Here is a 13,858-nt window from a genome sequence, read left to right as displayed (position 1 = left end):
ATAAAAGTGAGGAGGAAAGGGAGGAGAAAAGTGACTCATATCTGTTGCTTTAGCAGCACGTGATGACCCGACTGCAAAACCCATCAGCAAGAGCATTCATTGGCTAGACCCAGGACGGTACAGGTAGTCGGGGGATTGGGAGAGGGAGAGGAAGAAGGAGGGAGGGGGGTGTGGGTGAATCATGGTCCCATGGAGGTCGAGGTCCCCGGGGGGCGGGGGTGGAGGTCGCAGACAGGGTAAGGTATTTCTTGCAGGTGCCGAATACAAAATACCAGTGTAACAAGTTGATTTTGCATGGAATATGTGCAACATATATTTCTTTTCTCTCTCTCTCTCTCTCTCTCTCTCTCTCTCTCTCTCTCTCTCTCTCTCTCTCTCTCTATATATATATATATATATATATATATATATATATATATATATATATATATATATATATATATATATATATACACGTGTGTCCCGTTCTGCTGCACGTTCCTCGACTAGTGACATTACTTTTTAAGTACGATACACTTGAATGTTAATACTTTTCAAATTTCATTCACGGAAAGCAAGGGTTGTCACTGTGTCCTTTGAAACATGTAGTTCACAGCTTGCATCAACATTATTTTTTATTTAATTCTGGGTTTGAATAATACCGATTTTCAATAACCTCACATGTAAATGATTTTTCATTATCATTATCATTGGACGTAACGTTCACCAGCCTTTATTTTTTTTAATACCCTTCTTTAGTTTCATCGATAACGTACACCTTTACACGAATGTGGATTTTGGGGAGGAGGCCGGGCAAATCCTACTTCACAACAAAACATTGTCACTTTTAGTTTTCTGTAAAAGAAAACTATTGTGCCGGCTTTGTCTGTCCGTCCGCACTTTTTCTGTCCGCCCTCAGATCTTAAAAACTGCTGAGGTTAGAGGGCTGCAAATTGGTATGTTCATCATCCACCCTCCAATCATCAAACGTACCAAATTGCAGCCCTCTAACCTCAGCAGTTTTTATTTTTATTTAAGGTTAAAGTTACCCATAATCGTGCTTCTAGCAACTATATAGGACAGGCCGCCACGGGGCCGTGATTAAAGTTTCATGGGTCGCGGCTCATAAAGCATTATCCCGTGACCACAGAAAGACAGATCTGTTTTCTGTGGCCTTGATTATACGCTGTAGCGGCTGTACAGAAAGCTCGATAGGCATTTTTTACTTGTTTTGACATTTGATGAAAATCTTCTTCTCAGGCCAGAAAGATGGGACATCGGCGTTCTTTCATATATCACATCATTACAGGACGGCAATTTACAATCTGGTAGTCGCCTGTTGCTGCGACCAAGTCCACAGGAATTTAAAAGAATAAATAGTTATTCTACGAATCCCTCTTGCTCCCATAATAATTATTCAATTGCCTGTTTGCAATTATTTAAGACTTAATCAGAATGCCCACCTATCACGATTACAAAATTAAATTTCACAGGCCATTACTGTTCCACTGAAAAATCAAAAAGGAAAAAAAAAATAGCTCAGCTTAAAACAGACTGACGTCTGTTTGCATATAATGTACAATTTGCACATCTCGGTCGTCTGCAGCATCTTTACTTTATTTTTTTCCCCACAAATAAAAACAAAAACGCATAATCATTCACTTTACAAGATTCTCACTTTAGTTAACTTTCATTAAAGCCAGTTGAAAAACCCTAACAAACATACATAAGACCAAGTTCATTTCTGGGATTCGAAATTTTTAAACTTATCACTACTTAATGTTCGAACAAGAAATTGGCTTGTTAATAAAACTCTTGCTATACAAAAAATCCAAGCGCAATTTACTTGTGGGCAAAAATTAAACAGAAAATGGTATGATAATGACACAGACATACCGATTATGTTCATCACAAGATAATTTCTAGAAGAAAACAAAAAGGAAATCCTGCCCAAATAGGCACAATCTTCGTTATCATTAAAACCACTTAATCAAATACAATCTTATAATTGATACAACTAATTTTTCCGCCCATACTATAGCCAATAACTGTAACAGTTATTTTCACTAACTGATCGACATTTTTATTTAATCTTATTAAAATTTCTAAATAAGAAAATGCAAGGTCTATTCTCCAATTAAATAATTCATTTAAGTTTGTGTACGTAACATCCATTAAGTTTACGGTCGCACCTGTCGTCATCCAACCTGGGGCCAGTTTCTCAAACCACTGGCCTTTATATTCGTTTGGAAAATGAGTGTATCTTGGTTCGAGCTTCGGGACGGTACTTAACGTCCCTAATTGCAGAAGCTATCATCTCGGCCCTTTATGATAGTGCCCTCATTATTATTATTATTATTATTATTATTATTATTATTATTATTATTATTATTATTATGAAGAAATTCACAATCTCGTGAAAAACAGTTTGTTTAATAAAAATCCACAATTATAAAGTATTTTACACAATAATATAGTTTACTAGTATAATTGTGGATTTTTATTACACAAATTATTATTATTATTATTATTATTATTATTATTATTATTATTATTATTATTATTATTATTATTAATTCAAGTCATTTCAGTATCCTTATTATAAACATTATTCAAAACACACTTACAGCCGCTAAACAACAAAAAATAAATAAATAAATAAATAAATAAATAAATAAAACTCCCAGACGACATCGAACCTTCCTTCGTCCGCCTCGTCTGGGCCTCTTACCTAGCAAAGCTCATCTTAGTAATGGCAGAAGCCACCGACATTAGCCGACACGTTTGATACGCGTATCCTATTTTACTGCGCCTCGATCTTTTAAACTGCCCACCCCCTTTGGGAGCGAAAGCAAGGTATAAATCAGGCGGGAGACATAATCCCTTCTCCGATGGAGGAAGTATTGAAAATGAATCATCAGGAGGCTTTGGGGTGGCATGCGATTCCCGCGAGGATACGGGCTGGTGTTTTATAGGTGCCCTCTTTGGTGTGGAGAGAGAGAGAGAGAGAGAGAGAGAGAGAGAGAGAGAGAGAGAGAGAGAGACGGTAGCGATAAACAGACAAAAGAGAAGACTAATAAGAATCAAAAGGAGAGAGAAGCTGATGGGAGAGAAAACTATATTAAGAGAAAAAGAATGTGAAGCTTACAGGAAAAAAAGAGAAATATGGGGAGAAAGTTAGAAGAAAGAGACATGATAACGGAAACTAGGCAAACAGAAGGGCTGAGATAAGTAGAACCCTAGAGAAGAGAAAAACAGATAGGAGGAAAATCTAAATAAAAAGTGAATATGAAACTTATTTAGAGAAGAAAAGAAATATGGAGAGGAAGTTGGAAAAAAGGCAAGAGAGAAAAAGAGACAGATATAGAAAACTAGAGCAAACAAAGAGAAGAAAACTAGAAGAGAGAAAGAGAGAGAGAGAGAGAGAGAGAGAGAGAGAGAGAGAGAGAGAGAGAAGATCGGGTGGGTCTATTACTTCCTTAAAAGGATGGGACGGATAAGACACTGATGGAAAAAGGTTCTTTTTTATAAAATCTCAAATTACCGAAAAGTAGGATTTCATTTTTTTCTAACACGACGTTTTAGATTACGCCTGGGCATGGGTGATAACCCACCCTAAAGTCAGCTATGACGTTTGCTAGGGAAATAAAGCTATCTAGAACTGACAAGAAAGCTATTTAGTCACTTAAAGAAAGAAATTAGATCCCCATGGACTAATACATATTTTAGTGGTTTCGGATACTTACGCCCTTACTGACAATAAGACATATCTTCTGAGTGTGCCCTCACCGACCACAAGGCATCTAAATATGCCTTTACTGATCATAATGCTTATCGTCATAGTGGATTATGTATGTCATTCCTCAGTCGTTAAAACATTTTCCTAATGCTCCATGCAGGTAGACCTTCAGTGACTAACAAAGACTGTATTGGTATATGCAGGTTGCATTTCTTTTCTATACATTTCAATGGCTCACGTAATGAAAATCGTCCATTTAGAGGAAGATGAAGGGGGCACTTCAGCCCCCAAAACATGCAAAGCTCTAAACAGAACCTCTTTTAGTGATGTAAAGTACATCTTGAAAGGTTTCAGTAGGTAGCCCAGTAGTTAACCTATCGCATATCTTATGGGATTTAGGTGTTCCCTAATAACACGTCCCGTAAGACACGTCCGAACAGTTCAGGTTGGTATTCCCTTAACAGTGCTAGATTTCAGCCACAAAGAGTTACGCAAACAGCAGTTAAGCGAATCTACACACCAATAAGTTATGCAGTGGCCCATTCACGACCATAACAAGATTAATTCAGAGAAGCATTCTTCCCACTGAAAATGTAAACTCGTAAAGCTTGTAAGAGTGCATTTTTTACAAAGAAAGAATTTACCTAATTCAATTTCAATCTATTTATTACCTTTGCTCGAAGCCTCTTTTTATTTAAACCTCCTAATTTAAGTCCCAAGAAAGATAATATATAATTATTATGAAGAATCAAAATCAACTCTTCACCAAAGTGTTCATTACATAAACAAGTAAAAAATGCGCCGAAGTTTCTTCAACGCAATCGAGTTTTCTGTACAGCGTATAATCAAGGCCACCGAAAATAAATCTATCTTTCGGTGGCCTCGGTATAATGCTGCATGAACCGCTGCCCATGAACCTTTAACCACGGCCCGGTGGTGGCCTGGCCTATATCGTTGCCAGATGCACGATTATGGCTAACTTTAACCTTAAATAAAAACTACTGAGGCCAGAGGGCTGCAAATTGGTATGTTTGATTATCTGAGGGCGGACAGATAGACAAAGCCAGCACAATAGTTTTCTTTTACAGAAAACTAAAACTCATAAAATCACTTCAAATAACACTATAAACAAGTTAAATCACAGGCCCTCCGAGTGAAGTTAATCACCACAAACTTGCAAAATTAAGATTAAATTCACACCTAAATTCTATACGCAGATAGAAACGTAGAAACGGCAGAAGACCCTGCTTTGCGTTTCACTTTTAATCAACTGAAGCCTTAAAATACACCGCTTATTTTTATTATTTTTTTTTTTTTACTCAAAATCCAGTGTTTTCACTTAACTACATTATTGCTTGATGTTACCAGTGACCAGCGCTGCCACGACAGTAAAAACAGTATTTAAGCACCCTGATAATAACACGTTCTGTTTAATCATGTTTTTATAACTGCTGTGCTCTTACAGTAGTTTCTTCAACAGACCATTAAAATTCCAAGTTAAATGCTAAGTAAACAAACATACACACACGCCTGCACTTGTACATATTCAGCAAACAAACAGTAAATGTAATTTCCAAACAAATATGAGAAATTTAACACAAATAGATACCTACAACATTCACACAAATACACGCTACAGTTCCTTAAAATTCGAGGAGGTTATGTAATGACTCCAGGGATGCATATACAGATACAGGTCCTCTGTCATCTTCATTATTATCCTCCTCATTTGCGTCATCACTGTTCTGTATTCCGACAGGATCTTGCTCACAATCGTCTCCACAGACTTCTTTATTTTCTCAAACAATTTCTGTCTATATCCATCAGATCTATTTTAATCACGTCTTGCAAGAGCCATTCTCCAGTATGCCTATCCCAAGTCCTAACACTAGAGAAGTGTCTGGCATAAGGATAATCCCATTGACATCTGCAACAGACGTTAGGGGTCTTATGCAAGTGGCAACTGGCCAAAAGTTGAGGCAGTACGGCTAAATACATTCCAAGATCCAACGGATAAGAGAGACTGAGTCTTTAACATAAATGACTATCCAGTACAGCTTCGTTCCTACCACCATTATCCCCCACCTTGGCTTAATCATGGAGAGCGTTTTCATGTCTCTCAGTGCCCCCTGACTTACAGGACAACACTGCTACAATTATAACGGCAGTTTACCCATCCCAGAACCTTGCCCAAAGCTCTTTCCTTATGCTGAAAACCGATCTTGCACTTGCAAACCTGTTACAGCTTCAAGGCACAAGATAATATTCCAACTTTTTCTACCCTTTCCAAATCCAGTGTCATTTCATTCCTACATCTTTTGTTAATTATAATTTTTTCTGTAATTTTCATTTCTTTTTAATCTTTGAATTTTCATTTAGAGCTTATATCAGCATCCCTATCACCACTCCATAAACACTATCGTAAGTTTTAAACTTTTACAATCTCCCACTGAATTAGAATACCATCTTTCCACTACTTCTATGATCTCGAGTGAGAAAAGCCACCTCTACTCATCTTCCCTTCTATTCATAACTGGTTCCACAGAATCTATTTCTGGAGCAACTATCCTATAACTACGAATACAAACTTGAAATCAACAATCTTTTGATTTAAAATAAAAGCCAAATATATTCCTTTTTTCCAACCTGCCTTATCTCCTAGTGTCCCCATCACCTCCCTCTTATATTTTCAAAACATGAACAAGCATTCCCACGTTCAGTGCATAAACCATTACAGCATATTAACAACAAGCGCTTCTCCTGTAACACAATTTCTAAAGCCTAACGGTATACAGATTCCCCAAAACACATCCATCAGCCCATACTATCATAATGAAATGCGATCTATGTCACGATGCTTCCGACGAGATACATCTGCAGAAACATCTAATTAGTGTCCTTGGCCACCAAGGAACGAGTAGCTCACTCAGCCTCCACTGGGATCGAAGGCCCTAAACCAATAATTATGAAGGATGTATTTCATGCTAATCACTTGACGAAGGGCAGGGCTCTTCCCCGACCCACAACAAACGCCTTGTCCGTTGCGACGTTCCCGTGGGAGTTGCACCGATGGAAGAAGAAGATGGGAAATGAGAGACGTCGCAACAGTAGCAGAAACCGGATTACACAGATTTTAAGTAAGGATGAGAGAGAGAGAGAGAGAGAGAGAGAGAGAGAGAGAGAGAGAGAGAGAGAGAGCTGATTATTAAGATTTAGATTAATCAGATTAGAGAGAGAGAGAGAGAATCAGATTATTAAGATTTAGATTACCCAGAATCTCAGAACAGAAACAGACACACATTTCCCCTATGGGTAAAACTAAGACTAATCAGGATCTCAGCAGAGAGAGAGAGAGAGAGAGAGAGAGAGAGAGAGAGAGAGAGAGAGAGAGAGAGAGAGAGAGAGAGAGAGAGAGAGAGTGAGAGAGTGCCTCAAGTGGACAAAATTAAGACTAACCGAAATCAACAACACTAAAATATGTCTTAGATGTAAGTCGCAAGTGTAAACACAACATAAACGTGACTGAAAATTTGTTCAGCAAAATGTTGCACCATAAAGTTAATCTACGTTTTTCAGACCAAAACAAATCAAGGTCATCGCCGAAATAATAACCCACCGTTGAAATAAGGAAACAGTTTCCCGGTTCGAACGCCAACAATAAAAAAATAACATCACGAGAAAGACACCGGCAAAACTTGAAGCTCTTAAGCGAAAATGTTTTCAGTTTAGTCTAGAAAAAGTAACTAAAATGAAGGACAGGCTTCCAATATGGTAACTCTCTTCCTATTACTGTTAATAATAATAATAATAATAATAATAATAATAATAATAATAATAATAATAATAATAATAGTAAAAATAATATTAATATTAATAAAAGCTCTGATCCTTCACAGCAAACCTTTTCGTAAAAAGCATTAAAATCCAGTCGACAGTAAAGCGGGAGAAGAGAATAATAAGTATATAAGAGCAAAAGAAGCATGCTGCGGACTCTACCTCACTCCTTCACCAGAGAAATAAGCTTTATCCAAGAACAGTCACCTCCCTCTCTACACTCGGCCTTATCAAGAACATTCTTTCATTGAAGCCCTTAAAATGTTGCACATTTCCCTCCGGGGAATTTATTCGAGGAGAGAGACCGTCTTCCTGGTCTCTGCGAGGTACATGTGGATCGTATCTCGACGTCCAGTTCAGAGCAGGGTCACATGATCACTCTGTCTGCCATTATTTGTCTTTGTTGTCACTGAACCTTGCACAAAGTAGCCAAAATTTTTCGACACTGGTGCAGAATTGATTTCATGTCTGTTTGTTAAGGCGCGACACGCGGGCGAACATACGTGGCTTCAGTTGTAGACTAATATCGAAATAATATTATGTATTTGGTGCACAGCCGGGTTGCAAGATGCTGAAAGATTCTTTAAACGGGTGTTTGTGTGACACAGCCTTTCAGGCCTTTCGACACACGTGTTACCGCGACATACGTAATATTATCACTGAACAATGACCTCTAAGATTATCTGGTGATTCGCCGGCGTCCGAATACAGTATCTAGTCAAGACCTTGGTATCTAGTATACAGTAGTACAAAATGACAGCAATTTTTTTTCATATAAGATTCTCCCAACCAACCGCAAATGTCAATAAAAATGAAGCAAATATTGCGTATACGATTACTACTAAGTAAATTTCAAAAATAAGTCTCTTCAGAGACTGGTTTCTTGTAAACAAAACCATCAGTCATTAGCATATTCAACAGTAACTGATCAGTAGGTAAAGGACTATAAGTCGAAAGGCCTTGCAGCACTCCATTGTTTCTCTTTCCTTCGTGGATTTTGTCTTTATTTAAAGATGAGACTCCAGGGCTAAATTTTCAACGTCACATACAAAAGCTTAAAATTATTTGAGACAAAAGTAGAAAGTGTGGGTCTAACCACGAAGGCATTACAGAAAACGGAACTGTAGTCTGTCAGAATGAGAAACAGACAACAAAGCGAACAATGCGAGGATTACTCATCATCATGGGCATTTTCCTCCTTTACTCTCACCACTGCGCAAAATTTATTTCACAAATATTAATATCGTGCCCTTGGACAATGGAGCACCATCAGGACAATACGGTCGACCTATGCAGTACCTCTCGGACAATAAGATACCTCATAAGGCGATGGGGTAACCCTTGGGACAATGCAGAGAAGAGGTGCAAAACTCCCGTGGCAGAGCCAGCGGACAATGGAATACCCCCAAAGAACAACGGAGGGTAAAATTCGCTGGTAAGAGTCTCGGCGTCGTTATTAAAAAGGGATAAGTAGACAGCACCTATATCATTGACTCCTTTGTTATTTATGATTATCACGGCTAATTAACACAGCCCCTACCATCGGTCTGTCGCGTCTAAATCATCCTTGCTGACTAATTGCCGGGATCCCAAACAAAATTACCGTGAAATTAGTCAATAATAACCCATACTGATTACAATTTGATTCCGGCCCCAGAGAAACTCTCTCTCTCTCTCTCTCTCTCTCTCTCTCTCTCTCTCTCTCTCTCCTGAGCTAATTACAATGCACTTCAACTGTACGTGTTGTCTCTCTCTCTCTCTCTCTCTCTCTCTCTCTGTCACACGCACACACTCACACACATGCATGGCGATTACGATTTGGGATCAACCTTAAGACATTCTCTCTCTCTCTCTCTCTCTCTCTCTCTCTCTCTCTCTCTCTCTCTCTCTCTCTGAAGAACGTTTACGGTTCACATAATGGAATGTTAACAACTGATTTCCATAATCGTTTTGAGAGGTGAGAGATTTTCTCTGTTTTTGTTCCTGCCTTCTCTTCAAGGTAAAGCTAATCGACAGAAATGAAGCAGCATGAAATATCGCTAATCCCATCCACGCCCTCATATGATTAGTAGCAACACCAGAAAACAGGAACTACTGCCGATACTAATGCTTTAACTTGCGCGGTTATTATTACTGGATGATGCCTAATAGTTTGGTGCTGCTGTGTTTAACAAGAAACCCTGCCGATTCGTGATAAATCTCTAAAAATATCATTGTTAATTATTCTATAAAATTATTAAAATAACATAAAAAAGTAATATGAGTTTTCGATTTTTCGTTATATACACACACACACACACACATATATATATATATATATATATATATATATATATATATATATATATATATATATATATAAATTATTGAATTTTCGATATATATATATATATATATATATATATATATATATATATATATATATATATATATATATATATATATATATATATATACATACATACATACATATATATATATATATATATTATATACATATATATATTGACATATATGTATAGATATATGTGTAATATATACATACATATTATTTAAATAATAATGTCTTTTTTCACTTCTTACATTCTTCTACCCTTCACTACTCACTTTTCTGTTATTCTTTCTACCAGTGCTTCTCCCATTGCCTTCTCCTATCATTCTTTCTTCCCAATTCTCTTCCTCCTATGTCCCCTGCCGACTCTCCTTCCTCATTTCCTTCCTTTTATCCAACTAACATTGATCACCTCTTCTTCCTCTTATCCTTTTCCTTCCTTCTTTCCTTCCTCTCCTCCCATATTCTCCTACCTCGACTCCCTTCCCTCCCTCCCTCCATGCATCCCTTCCATTATGGGAGGGCCTTTTTCCCCATCCAAATAAGAGGCAGCACCTCTAACCCCGGAGGAAGATAAAACCTTTGGCAGACGTCAAGACAAATAATAAAACTGACAAACTCTTCCCGGGCGCCGACTCCTTAAAAGCTTCGTTTTGGGAAGGAATATTCAGGTGATATTTATCTTTTTTTATTCTCTCTCTCTCTCTCTCTCTCTCTCTCTCTCTCTCTCTCTCTCTCTCTCTCTCTCTCATATTTTCAATCCACGACAAGTTCGATCAACATGTTCACTAATGTATATTATAACAAATCCCCAGGACTGACCCCAGTCCCTCGTTGGACAGGTCGGTATAGTTCTCAGCTAACACTCTGCTGGCCGCGAGTTCGAATCTCCGACCGGCCAATGAAGAATAAGAGGAATTTATTTCTGGTGATAGAAATTCATTTCTCGCTATAATATGGTTCGGATTCCACAATAAGCTGTAGGTCCCGTTGCTAAGTAACCAATTGGTTCTTAGCCACGTAAAATAAATCTAATCCTTCGGGCAGCCCTAGGAGAGCTGTTAATCAGCTCAGTGGTCTGGTTAAACTAAGGTATACTTACTTCTTCCTTACAACAAGTAATAATGAAATTTATAATTCATGAAACCACTTGTCTTCATAAACACTGATTTCAACCTTAATTGATCCTAAAATGACCGAACAATTTGATGTGCCCACCTATCCTTCGAACATTTCCGGCTCATTCAACAAATTCAACTGAGAAACGAAGAGAACGAAGATAAACACGACCCTGGACTCGGAGACCAACATATTAATACTGGTCGATGTACCCAGCCGGGGCTCTCATTGAGCATTCATTTTAAATGAGCAAAGACATGGGAAAATTCAAAACAAGAGATTTTCAAGTTGTTTGTTTATCATGTGATTTGTTTATAATTAAATGCACTTTCCTCTATGAAAATAGACGAACGAAGTGGAATATCTTAAAACTGTCGTTTCGGTCACTGGACTTCAGTGGTAACAATGAATGGTGCTTCGCCGCTCATTGCTTATTGTTTTTGAAAGACGGTTACACATTCTAATTCTCCTTAATACCATTAGTAGGTCTTACTTGCATTAAATCTGCTGCTAGCAGTAGTAAGAACAGTAATAGGCAAGAGTAGCCGCAATACTGCTACTACTGCTACTTATAATGATACGGCATCAAGGGTAAAAATTTACGCTGCAACATTGAAGTTTGAAATTCACTTAACGATCTGTCCATCTAAAAAGTATACCTTAGTTTAACCAGACCACTGAACTGATTAACAGCTCTCCTAGGGCTGGCCCGAAGGATTAGACTTAGTTTACGTGACTAAGAACCAATTGGTTACCTAGCAACGGGACCTACAGCCTATTGTGGAATCCGAACCACATTATACCGAGAAATGAATTTCTATCACCAGAAATAAATTCCTCTAATTCTTCACTGGCCGGCCGGAGACTTGAAGATCTGTCCAACGGTATGAACAGAACTATCAGCTGCACAGATTCAATCCACTTGTCCTCCTTTAACAGCAAGGTTTCAAAGGCAATATAAACGTGATCTCTGCTCATGTACCAGATGAACTGTGTACCTAATAAATTTCAAGTAACAGTGAAAAAGTCGTGATTAAGTTCTGAGTAATCGTTATTTAGTCACGTTAACTTACCGAACTATTCTTTTTCAATGTAAAGGACTGCATGGCGGATGGACTAGTGCCTTTAAATATTAATGGCCTGGTGAAAGCAAGGAAGAAGAAATTGGAACGGGATCTGACCCCGAGGGAAGTTGTAAATCAGCCATCTGAAAGAGGAATCATTCAGTGACTTTTATAACAGTAAAGCCAGATACCTCTTTATCAGTTAAACAATTTTGAAAGACGGAATAATTTAAGAGCAACACATTAAAATATACATGAACTGGGTCAAATAAAGACTGGTGTTAGTTATTACTATATAAATAAATTAAAATCCTTTTGCTATCTCTCTTTTTATTCATTAAAGATATTAGTTACCCTAAGCAACATTCTCCTGAAAAAACTCGAAGAATTTGTTCCCTAAAACAAAACACTAAGATATAAAGACTGGTTTCGTAAGACATGCAAGTGCTTCCATATATTTTTAGAAAATTATTAGAAAACATCAGCACCAAAACAAATGCAAAACATCTAACAGATATAATTATTTGTAATTCAGGGAAATGGTTGCTTCAAGTAATACACAATGTAAACACTGGAATATGAGACGCAAAGCTATTTAAACAAAAATAATCCGTCGACAAAATATATAACACATAGGAAACAGAATAAAATAGTAATAAATGAAGGAAAAAGTGGAAGAAGTCTCATGAATGCAAAAAAAAAAAAGACAGTCATCTCTAGAGCAAGACAAGACACTGTGACCAACGTGACATTAATTTGCCCTGAAAGTGATTTAAAACTCCTTCGTAATCCTTCCATATGGCGCTTGCCGGGGTGTCAACTGCATGAAAAGCATGACGAATGATAGAAATAAACCGCTTGGGGAAAATATCTGACTACAAGGGTCAGGTTGCAAGTTCCTGAGCGTGGGTAACATTCTACATTTTGCAAGGCGTCCCGCAGACAATGTCGAGAACCGCATAGTTACCAAGTTTGCTTCAACATTTTGGCATCATAAATAATCTTGCAATCCTCCCGTAGTCATAAAAATGTCATAAAACTGGTATAAATTTTCAAATTCATCGCTCAAAGAAATCAGAAACAAATTTGCTAGTTCCCGAATACAATTAAAATTCCCTGAATCTGACGCAAAGATGTCTAGATTCACAAATATTCTATAAGTTCTTAAGTTACAATATTCTTACGTCAGCATACAAAAATTTCTCTTTTCCTCAAACAGCTCGAAATGACATTTGCTAATATGAATCTTGCTAAAAATTGGCCGTCTTTAATTGTCAACATCAACATATCAATTAAAAGTCAATACAGTTGATCACTATAATTTAAGATTCTTTACTGAAATGACTTCTCATGCTATAGGTGAGAGAAAACATGGAGGATAAGACTTAATTGCAGGTATCCTGTTCATTGCTGCAAATTGACAAAAGTTCTGCATTTCTCTATTAGCGAAAGAGCAAACGCATCATTAGCAACTAATCATCGGCCACTCCTTTATTCCCTTTCCTCTGGATTCTTCTCCAGCCTCCCTTCTACAGAAATGTCAGATCTCCCATCTACAGAACTTCCAATCGCCTCTTCCTCATAGTTACATCTTTTCTTCCTTTGAGAGACTCTGCCAGCTTCCGAACTCAACCCCTCCCCCTCCACCACACCCCAACCTCTCCAACTCCCTGTAGATACGGCTCCTTTATGATGCTTTCTGGCTACCACTTGAAGAGCCACTTGTCGCTCTCCGAACCAGCTGGACGTTTTAAGGCATCAAACGACCTTCTTTATCGTGTTCTTTAATTC

General features: G+C 37.7%; 2 protein-coding genes across 5 annotated transcripts in view; both read right to left on the bottom strand.

The window, feature by feature from the left end:
* The window catches only part of LOC136848134 (extracellular matrix organizing protein FRAS1-like), a 362,812-nt gene that overhangs the window by 206,846 nt on the left and 142,108 nt on the right, over positions 1 to 13,858 (bottom strand). The gene's annotated exons all lie outside the window — the stretch shown is intronic.
* The window catches only part of LOC136847947 (UDP-3-O-(3-hydroxymyristoyl)glucosamine N-acyltransferase-like), a 42,693-nt gene that overhangs the window by 27,598 nt on the left and 1,237 nt on the right, over positions 1 to 13,858 (bottom strand). The window lies entirely within an intron of this gene.

Source organism: Macrobrachium rosenbergii, chromosome 18 (genome assembly GCF_040412425.1).
Source record: "Macrobrachium rosenbergii isolate ZJJX-2024 chromosome 18, ASM4041242v1, whole genome shotgun sequence".
Classification (NCBI taxonomy): domain Eukaryota; kingdom Metazoa; phylum Arthropoda; class Malacostraca; order Decapoda; family Palaemonidae; genus Macrobrachium; species Macrobrachium rosenbergii.
This window is presented reverse-complemented; position numbering and strand designations above follow the sequence as displayed.